The 16,337-nt window shown below is 41.4% G+C and overlaps 1 protein-coding gene across 1 annotated transcript in view; it reads right to left on the bottom strand.

The window, feature by feature from the left end:
* Positions 1 to 16,337, bottom strand: part of LOC133425941 (receptor-type tyrosine-protein phosphatase delta-like) — a 332,624-nt gene that overhangs the window by 272,038 nt on the left and 44,249 nt on the right. The window contains exon 2 of the mRNA XM_061716354.1: positions 5,839 to 5,864. The gene's annotated coding sequence lies outside the window, so the exon portion shown is untranslated. The remainder of the gene's footprint in view (positions 1 to 5,838; positions 5,865 to 16,337) is intronic.

Raw genomic sequence — 16,337 nt, 5'->3', positions numbered from 1 at the left:
CAAAATTAAAAATGAAAGCTGCAAGCAGCGATGAACGGGCCCTTGCACCCTTGTGCACGTTCAGGCGTGCTGCAGTGGAAATGCGAAGAAGTGGCCGAAGTAATGGCATAAATTGCGTCAAACTGTATTGTGGGGCTTGACGCACAAAGTTTTTCCTTTTTTTGGACCAATCAGATGAAGGGGGGCCGTGCTTTTTGGCATTTATCGTCACCATGGTAACGCTTTTGACTGAGAAAAGTAATGCGCGTCGTCGCAGGATCGAGACGCACATTTTGATGTATAACACACCTAGGTGCACGTTACGGTTCAGGCGAAGAAGCAGCCGAAGAAATGGCATAAATTCCGCCAAAATTACACTATTAATTCAAAATGGCCAACTTCCTGTTTGGTTTCGGCCATGGCGCCAAGAGACTTTTCTTTAAGTTGTGACATGATACAGGTGTGTACCGATTTTCGTGCAGGTATGTCCAACCGTATTGTGGGGCTTGAGGCACAAAGTTTTCTAGGGGGCACTGTTGAGCCATTAGGCCACGCCCATTAATCAGGGTCAGCTGCAGGCTGAGATGAACATTTTTAGAGTGGTGCAGGCAGAACTGTCTGGACCTCAACACCACTAAAACTAAGGAACTGGTTGTTGACTTTCGGAGAGGTCCATCCAACATCCCCACTATCTCTGTCAACAATCAGCCTATAGAGAGGGTTAACTCATATAGGTATTTGGGGACAGTAATCGACCACAAGCTCAACTTCCAACTTAACAATGAATCCATTTTTTCAAAGTGCCAGCAACGCCTCTTTTTTCTTAGGAAACTCTGTAAACTTCAAGTCCACCAATCAGTTCTGACAGCATTTTATAAGTGTTTTATTGAATCAGTTTTAACCTTCAACATAACAGCTTGGTTCGGATCCTTATCTAATATTCACCGTAATCCATTAAATATAATCATTACATTGAGCAGCAAAATAATTGGACAGAAGCAGGAATCACTGATGGGCATCTATAACAGAAGGACTAAACGAAAGGGACAACAAATATCCTCAGACATCACACACTCACTCTACAGTCAGTATAAGCTCCTCCCTTCAGGTCACAGATACAGATCACTACAATTCAGAACAAACAGAGCCATGTCAAGCTTCGTGCCCTCATCCATCAGACTCATAAACAGCTGATCTTACCTATTCATTTTTGTACCTGCTTCTATACTGACCTATTTTTTTAAAATCATTGTATTTATCACGCACTTAACGGGGGACTTATATTTTTTAATCTCTTTTTCTCTCGTATTTTATCTATGCTATGGTTTACAGCATCTAAGTCCAGCAGTATTTGTGATTGTCCAATGTATGTTGCTTTATATTGATTGTTTGGTTTGTTTCTGTACTGTCCTGTTGCATATGTTATCTGTACACGCACTGATGCTGATGCTTTTCCACAAATGAAGTTCCTAACGGATAAATAAAGTTATTTATTATTATTAATGCAAACGATTAAATATCAATTTTTTTGCCAGGCCTGGCTTGCGTGCAAAATTTGGTGACTTTTGGGGCACGTTTAGGGGGGCAAAAAGGCCCTCATTTCGTCGGAAGGAAAACGAGAAAAAACAAAACAATTCCTACAGATACAATAGGGCCTTCGCACTGTCAGTGCTCGGGCTCTAAAGCACAACAAACAAACAAAAAGAACAACAGGTAACATGAGGAGAAACAAAAGACAAGGCTGCATAACAAGAGCAGACAGACAACGGATCGGCACACACACACACACACAAACACACACACAAACACACACTGATGAGACACAGGTGGGAACCAGTAAACCCTGATAACTGAAACACTAACAGATTAAATCCTAATAAATAGAAAGTATGAGCAAGATAAACAAAACTCTGCTACAGTCTGCTTCTGCCTCTAGAGCTGAGCGGAGGATTCAGGATGGAGGCCACAGACCTGTTATCACGCTCCACTCCGACATGGGCGTCTGGATCAGCATCTGAATCCAAACCTTAGGCATCTGACTTTGAAGGAGACGTACTAAGCATCAAAAAAGCTGACACGATCTCCAGAGGTCCTTATGAAATGTCTGTGACACATTTTGTCTCGAAGCTCCTGTATTAAATGTTCTCACAGTTCTGTCACAGCAGGTGATTCAGCTCTACCCCACCCCTTCTACGATAAATAGATAAATGACAGATAGATGAGCCCCAGGATTCAACGTAATATTTTTGCTGTTTTTGTGTCTGCGATCTTCTGGACCGAGATCTCAGATCTGGCTCTCTGGATCTGCTGGAGGCACTCTCCCATCTCATGGTCCCAACTCCAATTGCTCCAGCTGCCACCGGCTCCACTGCTGCTTCATCCACAGCTTCTCATTTTCCTCCATCACTGCTGCTTTGTTCTGGAGTTTGTCGACCACTTTGCCCGTTTGGTTAACCATCATCTAATCACCAGGCAACACTTCAGATATTCAGGAAACCCAAAAATACTATGGGGTTCCCCGCAAACAAACTACAATTAGGCTGATTTACAAAGAGTAAGGGTGCGTCCCAATACTCCCCCTCGCCCTCGTTTTCTTCACTAACCCTAACTTTTGCGCGTTCCCGTGAGTGTAGTGGTGTCCCAATTCCTCTTTTCACCTAGGGGGAGGGGGCATAACGAGGGCTAGGGGCTGAGAATAGCCCCTTCAAATCGAGGGATTTCAGATGCTGACTTGGCGAGCGAGGGGGTATGAAAATTTCCCAGAATGCTTTTGCCGTAGGCTCTGCGTCAATTTGACTCGCCGACCGAAGGCAAACAGGCAGACTCGTCTCAGAGAAATAGAGAGAAATAATCCTGTGACTCGTCAGATTTGTTTTGGATGTTTCTGATATAATAGTCTTCAGAAACCACAAAGTAATCCAGCTGTTATCTGGGTAATTTACACACTTTCAGATAAAGTTGCCGATCATCACGCCAGAATAAAGGGATTTATGGTTCCGCGTTACACCAACGCAGAGCCTACGGCGTAGGTTACGTAACCTTTGCCGTAAGTTCTGCGTTGATGTACACGGCGACGCGCGCCGTACGCTGTACCCTACGCCGTAGGCTCTGCGTCGATTTAACGCGGACCCAAGCTCCGGAGCCGGCAGACAGAAATCTCAAAATTTCGGAGCAAATTTCTTAACAGGCGTAGCTACAACTGTTAGATTTCATCTATTAAACCAACATCTTCCTAAATGATTTATTTCAGCCGGCGTAATTCTCAACAGAGCTGCGTCCCAGAGAGAGTTTCTCTCCCGGGGCTGACGGAGCAGCTTGACCCGGCGGACACGTCTCTTCTCGGGCTGTGAGCTGCTGCTGCTCCCCCAGGGCCTCCGAAAACATCGGGTCAAATTTCTTAACAGGCGTTATTTGGATAAACTGAGCCCAGGTTGCGGATCTTAAGGTTACCTTTATGCCTGAAAAAATATTAAAACTTAATAAAGTGCCATATTAACAGCGCTACAGCTGAAATTAAAACAGCTTTTGGCTCTCTGCTTCCTGATCAGGTTAGGGATGAAAACGAGGGGGAGTAGGAGAAATGGGACAGGCACCTGGGCCAAGTGCCCTAGATCTCAAGTGCCCTAAAATCCCCCTTCTTTTTTAGGGGTTAGGGAAGAAAAGAAGGGCGAGTGAAGGAGAATTGGGATTGGGCCTAAGTAATTTTTTCCACTTTTCATAAGCACTTATTGTCATCATCTGACTTTCTGATTGGGTCAGATTATATTCCACACAATAATCTGCCAAGCATTTGTCGTCCACACGGGCCAAGATTTGTTACTGTAAACTGCCGCCATGGTGGATGTCTACTATCTGAGATCAGCACAGTCTAAACTACCGCTCTTAACACAGCTCACGCAGTCTGATAACATGCAGAACGACCACAACAATCATGGCTGTCAGAAGTGGAGAACTGAGACCAAATCCTCCCTGCTATCGAAGGCGGATGCCTTCATCAGGTTTTCATCACACAAACACCGTGTTCTCAAAACACATGGCCAGAACCGGCTGTACAGCATCGTGACACATTTCCTCTCCCTTTGAAAACACTGGGAGTCTGCTGGTTATTACAAAGCATCCTAGCCTGGAAGTAATACGCTTGAGATGTACTACAGCTGAAACATGCAGTCCATAAACAAACAGCAGAAGTGTCACTGGCTTTTAAAAACTGTAAGTTTTGCCCCCTCGCCCCCCAGCTGGTGGACTTTCTGGTGACTTAACAGCTTGTGACACGTACATTCAGTTACAAGACCCCATGGAGACGGACTTGTTGTGCTTTATTACAACATGAGCACACTGAGAAGAACTACAGCACGCCTGCGAGGCCTCTTGGTGGTTTGAAATCATTTTTTTAGAAGAAGGGAGGACCGCAAATGTTTTGCACTTACTTCAGAAATCCATATAAAAGCATAGTCTGCCCTTTAAGTTCTGACATGGCGAGAGTACAACATATTGCATCCTGTTTATGTTACGTTCAGTCATTGTTAGCGTGTTTCACTGAGCGGGATACTCATCCTTCATACCCACAAAACAGTGGGTTGGAAATAAAATCATCAAAATGTGATCAAGTATCGACTTTGAGCTATTATTTAAGAGGTTTCACAAAGATATGCTATTAACCACTTAGGAATTACAGCCATTTTAAGCAAACTACATACATTTTAAAGAGCTTAAGTATTTGGAGGATTGCAGAAAGGAGCTTAACTGGCCAGTTGGATCTAATTACCTCATTACCTTGAGACAAAATAAGAAGATAAAAGGTGTGGAGTTGATATCAGGCATTTTTGGGGGGTATTTTTCAGCCGTTTGACTGCAGCTTCCAATATGAAGAGAGGATCAACAGGCTGAAAGAACAACAACATGAATCTATAAGAGAAAGATATATCAAAAAGCTCATATGTGGCCAAATCAATAGTTTGGTACGTTCTTAAAAGGAAAGGAAACACTTGTGAGCTCAGCATCAAAAGGCCTTGAAGTAAATGAAATGCAGCTAAAGTGGATGATCAGATGGTTTTTTCTTTGATGAGGAAAAACCACTTCACAACATCAAGAGAAGTCGAATCCTCTGGAGAAGGTAGGAGTATCATTGTCAAGATCTACAATCAAGAGATGCCTTCATGAACATAAACACGGTATACAACAAGGTGCAAACCACCAGTAACATCCAAGAGCCGGAAATGCAAGTTAAACTTTCCCATAAAAACATCTAATAAAGAAAAAAAAAGCCCCCCACGCTCCAGGATTCTTTTGATGATGAAACTGAAGATGAATTTGCATCTGAAGGATGGGACGAGAAAAGAACGGAGGAGGGAAGGAACAGCTCTTAATCTAAAGCATCCACATCATGTGTCAAACATGGTGGAGGCAGTGTCATGGTACGGCCGTGTATAGCACTCACTGGCGGTTATTGATGAATCCCGAGGTTTGTACCTGTAAGGCTTTAATCTCTGCTCACATTCAGCCAAATGCTTACAAAAATGACCGGACAGAGCTTTGCGTTGCAGCTGAACGATGACCCGAAATGTTTAGTGAAAGTAACGCAAGACTTTTTATAATCAGAGCAATGATTTACTTCCGTGGCCGAGTCGGTTGTCTGGTCACAGCCTAACAGATCACCAGTTCTACACAAGACAAACGTGTCATCTCCTGGGAGGAAACCGAATTTGGTCCAAGTTGGGTAAGTGCCAATTTGTTGTAAAATCCTTAAATCCTCAAAAATCATAAAAACCTCACTGCCCAAATGCGTCTGGACCTGAACGCACATTGTGTTTTATAAGAAGATAACTGGAAAGAGAGGAAATGACAAAAAGAGACCCTTACCTTAAGAAGCACTTCAACACATCAAACTGCAAAAAAAAGGAGCAAAACAGGGGAGAGAGAGGGGATGGGAGAGAAAAAAAAAGGGTTGACATTAGATCAGAAAATGCACAAAAACAACTTTGCAAGACAAGTCACAAGATAAGAAAAAGGGTTCTGTTGTGTATTTATTTGCAGTGCTGCTCCCTTATTCCCAGATTTACACTGTGAAAGCTTTAATTCATGCTGAAATGATCATGTATAAGGACATCTACAAATAAATGGTGTGGTTATGGATGTTCAAATGTCTGCAGACCAAACCACAATCACCTCTAAGCAGATTAAAACTTTCTGATGGATATTTTCAATTATGACCTGATTACCAGTAATTCAGATCACGCAAATGAGCAGAATCAGTTTAGAGACTGGTATCTCACTCACAACCAATCTGTTAAATAATCAGTCTGTTGTAAATCAAAAGTGAAACAAACTGTCGTTGGGGGGGTTTCAAAGTCCAGAACAGGTGTGTTTTGACAGCTCAGAGTAAGAATGTGGGAAAGATCTGCGCGAGGTGGCAAAGTGGAAAAGTTTACGCTGTTGACAGCCGCATCATCAAATAAATAAATAAATAAATGTTGGAAAAATAATCCTCTTATTTTTCTTCTTTTTTTTTAGGGGGAGATAAGGAAAATTAAGTTAAAACTCTGGATCCTGAGTATTTATTCCTATTCTCACTTCTCCCTGCTGCTCCAAACTGGGTATTCTTGCTCAGTTTTGTATTTAAATTTTTGTATCTGTCACATTGCCCCAGCTGCAACACGAAAATGTGGAAAGAGATACGACTCGCTTGTACACAAAAAACCCAAGACATTAACATTAAAACACTAACACTAAGAGGAAGGGAGGTTTTCCCTAATTTAAAAATGTCTTGAAATGCTTTATATTTAGATCTGGACTGGAGAAGCAACGAGTTATTAAGGTTCTCTGCAAAAAAAATATAAGCTTAATTTTCCTAAATCGTGTCAAAAGTCATATATTAAGGAAATAAAATAGTCAAGAAAAAAGTTTGACTACAATTCTTAAAACAAGCAAAATAGTGTCCCCACTCGATAAAAAGCACGACAAAGAGTTTCTAAAAAGGTAAAGTATATTTCCAGGAAAAGAATTATGATAAAAACCTCTTCTTCATCCCAGCGCCTGAGCAAGTGTTAAATACACAGCAACATTCGGCGTCTAGATGGGCTTTCCTCTGTCTGTTGGCTTGCTTTGTTTTTATGTCTCTCCAAACTCATTTTTAGAAAGTTCAATCAAAGCTCTCTTCTCCATCCTCTCGGTTGCCAGGCTGGCAATCCCTGCAGCAGAAACGATGCCAGCACCTCTGAAAGGTTCTGAATGTCCAACCACGGGTGCTTGGAGAAGCCACACACAAAAATGGCCACGCAGTCTGAAAATAGACCCAGCTTCTCCTCCAAGTGCTCAAATGCTCTCTATTCACTGAGGACAAGAGGATGTCAACACTCAGACCAAAATGACATGTGGACACTCAATCGGGTTCGAAAAAAGTCATTTCCTTAATGAAATGTCTGTGACGTGCTGTGGTCGAAACACCACAGGAATAAAGCAGCTTCCTTGTCAACCGTTGTGATGGAAAATATAGCTTTGGCCACTTGATTAAACCAAAACTGCTGAGAGCAGCAAAATATAGCCTTGGCCCAACTTAATGTACAGACTGGAACTCTGCCCCAAAAAGATTAACGCTGACCTTGAAAATGATTTTGTCTACTTGAATCGTAAGAATGAATCACCTTTTATGCCTTAAAATCATTATGCTTCCGTTACTTCATTGTGATTCACCACATTACACCAGTATTAAAATCACTGCACTGGCTCCCTGTGCATTTCAGGATTGATTTTAAGGTTCCTTTATTAGTTTATAAGTGTCTTAATGGTCTTGGGCCTTCTTATTTATCTGATCTGCTTTTAAATTATGAGCCCTCGCAAACCCTGAGGTCCTCTGGTACCGGCATTTTAATTGTTCCTAAAGTTAGAACAAAAACTTTTGGCGAGACCTTGTTCCGCTACTTGGTCATTGGTGGGGGGGCTCAAAATATCGTTTCTCACTTCAGCGTCAAGCCAGGTATTTATTTATTTATGATGTTTTTTATTTATATGATGTTCGTGATTATCTTTTAATGTCTATGTGTGTGTTTGGGGGTTATATGTGGGCTGTGTGGGTATTAAAGTGAAGATGTGTGTGAAAATGACCAGATGTGTGTTTTTAACCATGAGTATGTGAGTTTTTCTATGTTAAATGCTGATTTTATTATGTAAAGCACTTTGTGTTACTCGTGTATGAAAAGTGCTATATAAATAAAGTTTGATTTGATTCTGCATCGAGACGCCTGGTGTATATTCTGACCCTTTTACATGCAACTGTTTTATTAAATCAACTGAAATCTGAAGCATCTCTCAAGTCTTATTCTTGGCAACTTACACACTCAGTATCAGTCCAGAAACTAAGTTGGAAAGAACATATTAAAGAGCATTTAATAGGTTTTTCCACGACAACGGTGTCTTTACGTCACTGTTCATGACGGTTTTAGGAGGTAGAATCATGGACCTCATATGTGAAATTTTATTAGTGCCTTTGACCCTCTAAATAAAACATAAAATCAAAACTTGTCCACAAGTAGCGCTTTAGCTTTGAGACCAAATCCATGACATCAACGTCGACGGAAAAATGCCTCAAGACACTCAGTTGGTGACGCAGACCTCCACTCGCGTTAGTGAATTACAGTAGAAGATGGGCAAAGCGAGATGGTGCCCTTAAAAGGGCAGCAGTCAGCTCCATAAAACATGGCGTGAAGTTAAATAAAGATGAGTGTGAGGATAATGCCCAATATTAATAATTAGCTGAAATAGTCACATTTAAAAGATGATGTAATAATTGAGACATTTCATATTCTACAACCCCCAGCAGTGGAAAGGTCAAAAGTTTGCATACAGCTTAGAAATTAGTTCACCTTCACTTGTTTAGTATTTGGTACAATTAGCTTTAAACACTCCACAAGCTTCTCATTATCTATCCCGTTTCTCATGACAAAGCTGGTGGAGCCAAGTCAACTTCGTCAAGCTTCCTCCTTTTTTTTATAGCACTGAGGTCAGGGCTTTGTAATGGTTACTCCAATACCTTCACGTTGTTGACCGTAAACCACTTTGCAAATAATTTAGAAGTATGGGTTCATCGTCCATTTGAAACCCTGTCCATGCCAGATATCTTATCAATATATTGACATAGTATTCTTTACCCATAATGCTGTTTGTCTTCATCCAGTGCAGCAGTATGTCCTGCACATAGCCCCTCGACATGTTTAGCCATTTAAGGTTAATGATCATGGAATCGTGAATGGAAACATTGAAGGTAGGGCTGGGCGATATGGACCAAAAGTCATATCTCGATATTTTCTAGCTAAATGGCGATACTCGATATATATCTCGATATTTTTTCTGTGCCTTAATTGGGGTTTCCCCCAAAGCATTATAGCATAGCATCTCTGCTAGCATCTCTGTTAGCATCTCTGTTAGCATCTCTGTTAGCTTCATTTTTTTCTGAGGCAAACCCTTAAAAAAACAGTCAGTTTTAATACAAAGCCTCGTGCCAAATGTCACACAGGTTCCTTTATTAACAGAGGTCTGCACAATATCAAAATGTATAAAACAAATGAAATAAAAATAAACTGCCTGCATAGAATAAAAATTCTTCTTGAATAAAATAAAACAAATATCCCTTTCCTGCATAACAATTAAATTAAAATACACTGTGCAATTAGTACAATGTAGACAGTAACAGGCAGACTTTTCCACTGAGGTTGACATTTGTGCAAATCTCTAATAAAACATTCAAGTCAATTTGTCACAAAATAAGCTATATCAAAATCATTAAAAAAAAATTTTTTTTAAATCGATATAAACGATATTGTCTCGTACCATATTGCGTTTGAAAATATATCGATATATATTAAAATCTCGATATATCGCCCAGCCCTAATTGAAGGTAATAAGAAAAACTACAAAACCACGAGACAACAGACTTCCTGTATATATCTTGTATTAAATGAGCTGTTTCTGTGATTTCTGGCTCCAACCCAACCTTAACAATCTGAATCAACTGGCGTATTGGAGTATTGCTTACAACAGCATGGAGATAAAGGATTGTAGGTTGGTTACAAAGCTGAAAAATGTGAGTGTGTCAACAGAATGCCACCTATGACAGGTCTACTCTGATGCTGCTGTTTTGTACAGCCTCAGAGGTCATGGCTTTTTTTTAATCAACTCTTTATAACCCATGTATCATACAGGCCTTATAGACTTGTTTTGACTATAAAATAGTTAGAAACCATACTATAAATGATGGATTTTGTCAGAATAACTTCAGCTTTCAGCATCTACGGTAAAGTGAAGCGCACGGTAAAGTCTAGGCCGGGATTCTGTTCGTTTTCAGACAGTCGTATCACGTGAATTCTTTGTGCTGCCTTAACAAGCATCCCTGTCACGCTTTTTTTCTCTTCTTTCACAAACCTTTTGATTTTTCTCTCCAGCAAAAATGGCAACAGGGTTATGATAAATAAACGGGTTCCCATTTTTACAACTACTTTCAAAATGTTTCAACATCAAAACAAAATGTAGAACATATTTAAACAAAAATAGCCAAAAAGCAAAAAAAAGAGGATTTGATCCAAATTGAAGTAGATTTTATGTGGCTCAATTCACCCCAAAGGCTGCAAACTTCCCCCTTTTATCCCCAAACATAACAGCGGTGAGTATGGCCACAAAGTTCAATTTTGGCCTCAGGACATGCCCCCAAAAACTAAGATCTAATATTTGTGTCCCCATGCGCAGATCCAAACTGTAATCTGGCTTTTTTTTAAAGTGCTTTAAGAGTAACTTGTAAAGTGGCTTTTCAGTTCATGTTAATACAGAACGCCTTTTGCTGTGGTTGAGGACACTCTCTCGCTGGGTTTTACAAGGTCTTTTGTTACTGTCTGGAGGTTAATTTCAAACAAAAGCACATTCATCACTGGGACACGGGGGCCGGCTCCTTCCTGAAAGGTATGATGGCTTTGTGCTCCCATGTTGCTTATACTTGTGTATTATCATTCGAAAAAATGAATGGGGAACCTTAAGAGATGTGGATGGTACCCAAGGATTAACTAGACTTGGGAAGGTCCACAATTCTTTACCGGATGCCTTGGTTGAGTTCTGCTGCAATTCTCATGACGTCAAGTAATGAGGCCCTAGTGTTTGAATGTGTGCCATAAAATACATCCAAATATATTCCTAACGAGGTCCCCCGGTTCCCAGGGTAGATGATTCTGAGATGACTCAAGAGGTTTTTAATCATATAAAGCATGATATAACATACATACACATGCTGAACACCAAACAAAGGGGGAAAAGAGCTGAGCTGTAATTTCACAAAGACCATTTCCATCTAAACAAAATACAATTCTAACACTGAGAGGCCAAGCGAGTGCAAAGTAAAAAGACCAGAAGTGGCATGTACCTGAAAATCAGTACCAGTTACTGTGCTGGACAGTCATGATACCAGCTTGTTATTATTTTAAAGCTCAACTTAAACAAATCTTAGACATCTCTACACTCAACAGATTTACACATCACAAGATCACTTGCACACAGTGGTGTAAAGTAACGAAGTACAAGTACTTCGTTATTGTACTTAAGTAAGATTTTTGAGAATTTGTACTTTTATTGATACTTTCATTTTTCTGTACTTTTACTTTTACTTCGTTACATTTTCAAGGAAAAAAATCATACTTTTAATCCGCTATATTTAAAATTGGACACGTCGTTACTCGCTACAAATTAAAGAACAGCACAGCGGGGGCTGATTTATGGCGTTACACCGGCGCAGAGCTACGGCGTAGGGTACGCGGCGACGCACGCCCTATGCCGTAGCCTACGGCGTAAGGTGTGCGTCGATTTAACGCGGAACCATAAGGCGGACGGGAAGGAAGGGGGGCGCGTGAATATACCGAGAAGGAGCCGCAGCTCCCGGGAGAGTTGCGCCGCAGAGGCGGGCCGGACGGCCGGAGGAACTGCCGTCGCGTCGAGTACCGATGAGGACTGAAGCCTGAATTATGGTTCCGCGTTAAATCGATGCAGAGCCTCGCCGTAGGGTACGTTGGTGTAACGCGGAACCATAAATCAGCCTTGATTCTTTGATTCCACCCCTTCTAGGTGGTTTTGGCATTTAAAAGTTCAAAAGTCTCATCCTTTATCAGCTGGGGTTGCTTAATGTTGTCACTGCATACTACAGGCTGGGGGTGGACCTGTCAGCGGGGCCAATGGGGTACAGCAGCAGTGATGAGCAAAGGGAGAAATTAAAATGGGGTAATGGAGACAAACGCTAAAGGGGTCAGAATAATATCACCATTATTTAGAGTTGTAAGCAAATTCTTGGATTCTTCATTTCTTTGCAATCCTTTTGAAAATAATTTTGTACTTTGAATTTTGTACTTTGTACTTTGTACTTTTTACTTTTGTACTTAAGTACATTTTACACCATGTACTTTTGGTACTTTATTATATTTAAGTTGAGGTACTTTTTTACTTTTACTTAAGTAATTTTCAAGCAGAAAATTTGTACTTTTACTTAAGTACAATATTTTTGTACTTTTTCCACCTCTGCTTGCACATAGCGTCTTTGGAGGAGGGGGGCTACTGTTATAGCCACATGGTGGCCTGACCTCCCCCTCCCTGTTTTAACCGCATTAGTCAAAACCACATACTCATCAGCAGGGGGCAGGAGTGAGGTCTTCCTCCATCCATGTTTCCCGCATTCGGCCTGGGGCGGGGGGAACCATGGGAAGGCCTGATAGCCGGACCCAGGACTGCTGTTGGCCTGGGTTTGGGTTTCTACCTCTTTCGCTTTCTGGTCTCTCGGGTGGCGTGGTTGTGCCCTCCCTCCTCCATTCTAGTTGCAGTTCAGGTAAAGCCTTGGTTTCACTTTGCACACACGCAGTTACACACCTGCTCACTCACCTACATCCTCACCCCACAGTTTTGGGGACAGATAATTGTAGTAGCCTAGTCTTGATTCAGTTTTAGAGACCTGAAAGGGTTTCTGTTTGTGTCTCTGCCTGTTCCCGTTTCTGTTTGTTTGTTTTCTATCTTGCAGATTCCAAAGGCTTGTGTGCCCGTTGTGTGTTTTCAGACTTGCAGTGGATGCCCTCCCCCGATCGCCTTCATATATATATATATTTTTTTTTTAAAAGCTTCATACAATGATGAGAAAACTGGCTTATAGGCTTCTGGCCTGTTATTGCTGGTACCCCTGAGTATTAAAAAAAAAAAAAAAAAAGCTCAGACTTCACGGATACATAACAGTGTAAGGATGACCACTCTGGTGCAAAACTCACTGCACTACAAGTTTAAAAAGAAACAAAAAAACGTCACTTTCTGCAGTCTAGCTCTCAGTTGGGTCTCATCTCTGGTGTTTCTCCATAACAAATCCAATTCCAGTGAAAAACTACTCAATTCAATTTAATTCCATTCAAAATACTTTATTAATCCCCAAAGGGAAATTGATTAAATTCATGTAATCCCAAGTCTGTATGAAACTGTTTTGTTTGTTAGTTTATTTTTTTATCTCTCAAATCTTTTGTGTTATTTGCAGAAATGTATACCAATAGTATATGATGTTTCTATAAAATGCAAGCTTTGCATCGTTCTCACTGGATTCTTGAAGTGATATGGATTTGTGAATAGATTCCATCAGCTGTGAAGATTTCATTGAGGTGTCAATCAGTCAAATCTCTCAAGCCATTCCTGAGACATGGCCTTGGAAAAATATCCACAGCTCAGCTAAAGATTTTCCTTATAGGGGCGCATAGCTCACATACTTATGAGGTCAACTGATACAAGCAAAGGTTTTGCAAGGTTTTCCAGGGAATGTCATGCAAGGTTTTACACGCAGGCCAGCTGTCAGAGAGCTTCGAGGTCAAGACTGGAGTTAGGCAGAGTTAGGAGTTAGGCCTCCTATCGCCCTTCATGTTCCTCCTAGTTATTTGCCGGAATCATGAAGACCACTACAACGGGTAGGAAAAACGGCATACAGTAGAACCTCTGGACACAACTCCACGACCATGACTTTGCTGATGACCTGGCTCTCCTGTCGCACAACCAAAACCAGATGCAGGACAAGACCACCAAACTATCAACCACATCCCTTGGGACGGGGTTAAGGATAAACCATAAGAAGACCAACCTGATGAGGATAAACACCTCAACCAACAACCCAGTCACAGTAGAGGGCAAACCCATTCAGGAGGTGGACTCCTTCACCTACCTCGGCAGCATTATAGATAGACGGGGTGGCACAGACAGCGACGTCACTGCGAGAGAAGGCAAAGCTAGAGCAGCGTTCATCATTCTAAAAAACATCTGGTCCTCCAAAGAAATAACCACAACAACTAAAGTGCGTATCTTCAATTCCAACGTGAAAAGCATCCTTCTCTACGGTTCAGAGACGTGGAGAAGGTCAAAAAGGACGTTGCAGAAGATACAAACCTTCATCAACTGCTGTCTGAGGCGCATCTTCAGAATCAGGTGGCCAGACAAAATCAGAAACGAGGAACTGTGGCAGAGAGGGAGACAGGAGCCAGTAGAGAAACAAATACTGATCCGATAGTGGGGATGGATCGGACAAACCCTGAGGAAACCGGCAGCTACTACTACACGCCAGGCCCTGACTTGGAACCCCCCCAGGGGAAGAGAAGGAGAGGACGGCCCAAAAACAGCTGGACACGGGACACTGAGGCAGAACTAAAGAGCCACGGAATCAGCTGGGGGGAGGCAGAAAGGACAGCCCAAAACTTTATGAAATGGAGAAGAGTTGTCGGTGGCCTATGCTCCACTGGGAGCGATGGGCCTAAGTAAGTAAGTAAGATACAAGCAAAACCAAGCAGTTATATTTGAGAGGACCTGATAGTTTTAGTTTGATGGATAATATATATCCATCAAAACCACTTTTATAGTTTGGTACCAGGAAAAAAAGAAACCTCATTAACACAGATATGACTCAGTGTGCCAAATGGCCCATTTAAAAAGGTCCATCTAAACATTCCTTTTCAAGAATCCCTTTAAAAACCCTCAGTCTTTGTCCAATAATATCTTCTTAAATGGATTTCTAGAGTGTTTAGGTTTTCACTACATAAATCCAAAGAGATATGCACACTAAAAGTGAGCAATATCTGTCGTAGGACTAGGTGCACCTCCCCAAAAATGTAACTACACATCAAAAGTGATTGGTCTCCTTAATAGGATTGTATTTCCTTCTACGTATTTGCCACTATTAATTCAGCTTTGTTGTTTTCAAGCTTGGAAGACAGACAGATTTCTCCAGTGTCAGCCAAAAGGAATGTTGCTTAACATTTGTCAGCTCCAATTTATGTGATATGCTTAATTTGCTCCATTGTTATGTCAGACCAAACTGAAGCCTAGCACCGTAAGCTACCAGGAACACCTAGCTGAAGAATGTGGAGAAAGGAAACATGTGACCTCCATCCTCAAGTGGTTTAAAGTTATGGTAACATATGAGGGCTTGGTGCGCTGTAGCGAGTGGAGGTCTATGTTTGAAGTGGACCTCCACTTCCCCACATTCAGCAGGCAGACCCTCCTCCAAGCTACAACGCTGCAGAAAGCAACCCACTCCGCCATATAAAGTTTGGTAGTGGAATCACAGGCCGACACCAAACACACTGAACAGGTTGAAACACCAACTATGACGCTGGTTCCACACATATGCTACGTGCACAGTTGCTCTGCAGAAGCATCAAGCTAAACTTTTACGATGACACACTTGATCGAAAAAATAACACTTTAAAGAACTAAAAAGAAAAAAGGTCTCAAAAGCTTCTCTCTTTTACCACTCTGACATGTTGCCAAAAAAAGGAAATCTAAATAACCTAAAACAGGAAAAGTCATTTTATAAAGTCTTTTCAACTTTACTGTCAGACATTTCCATAAGGCCCGGTTGGGCTGTGAAGAAGTGGTAACTGATAAAAAAAAATAGATCCTGACTGCAACCCACACACGGAGAACACAGTAGCTCTCAGAGGATCTAATAAAAAGTCCTGTTTTTATGAAAGTAGAAAGATAGTGCAGCAGTTAAAACCAGATACTGTCCCCATCACTGACAATCGAATCAAGGAACTGATACCGAAACAATTATCTCCCAAACCTTCATAAGACAACATGGAAAATACATTAATGGTTCAACCTGTAATTAAACCAAGAAAATCATATCTATGTACTTTAAAATCAATCTCACACGCGCACAAGAGCCTGCAGCGTGCACACACTCCCACAAGCACCAGCAGAGCAATCAGATTGTTTCATTAGTGAGGAGCTGATAGATAACCCTCCCGTAGGAGACATTGACCAAGAGGCCATTGATTCACTGAGCTAGGCCAATCTGTGTCCAACTGTGTGTGAATGTGTGT

The sequence above is a fragment of the Cololabis saira genome, chromosome 1 (genome assembly GCF_033807715.1).
Source record: "Cololabis saira isolate AMF1-May2022 chromosome 1, fColSai1.1, whole genome shotgun sequence".
Classification (NCBI taxonomy): domain Eukaryota; kingdom Metazoa; phylum Chordata; class Actinopteri; order Beloniformes; family Belonidae; genus Cololabis; species Cololabis saira.
The sequence above is the reverse complement of the archived record's forward strand: the minus strand, read 5'-3'. Positions and strand labels throughout refer to the sequence as shown.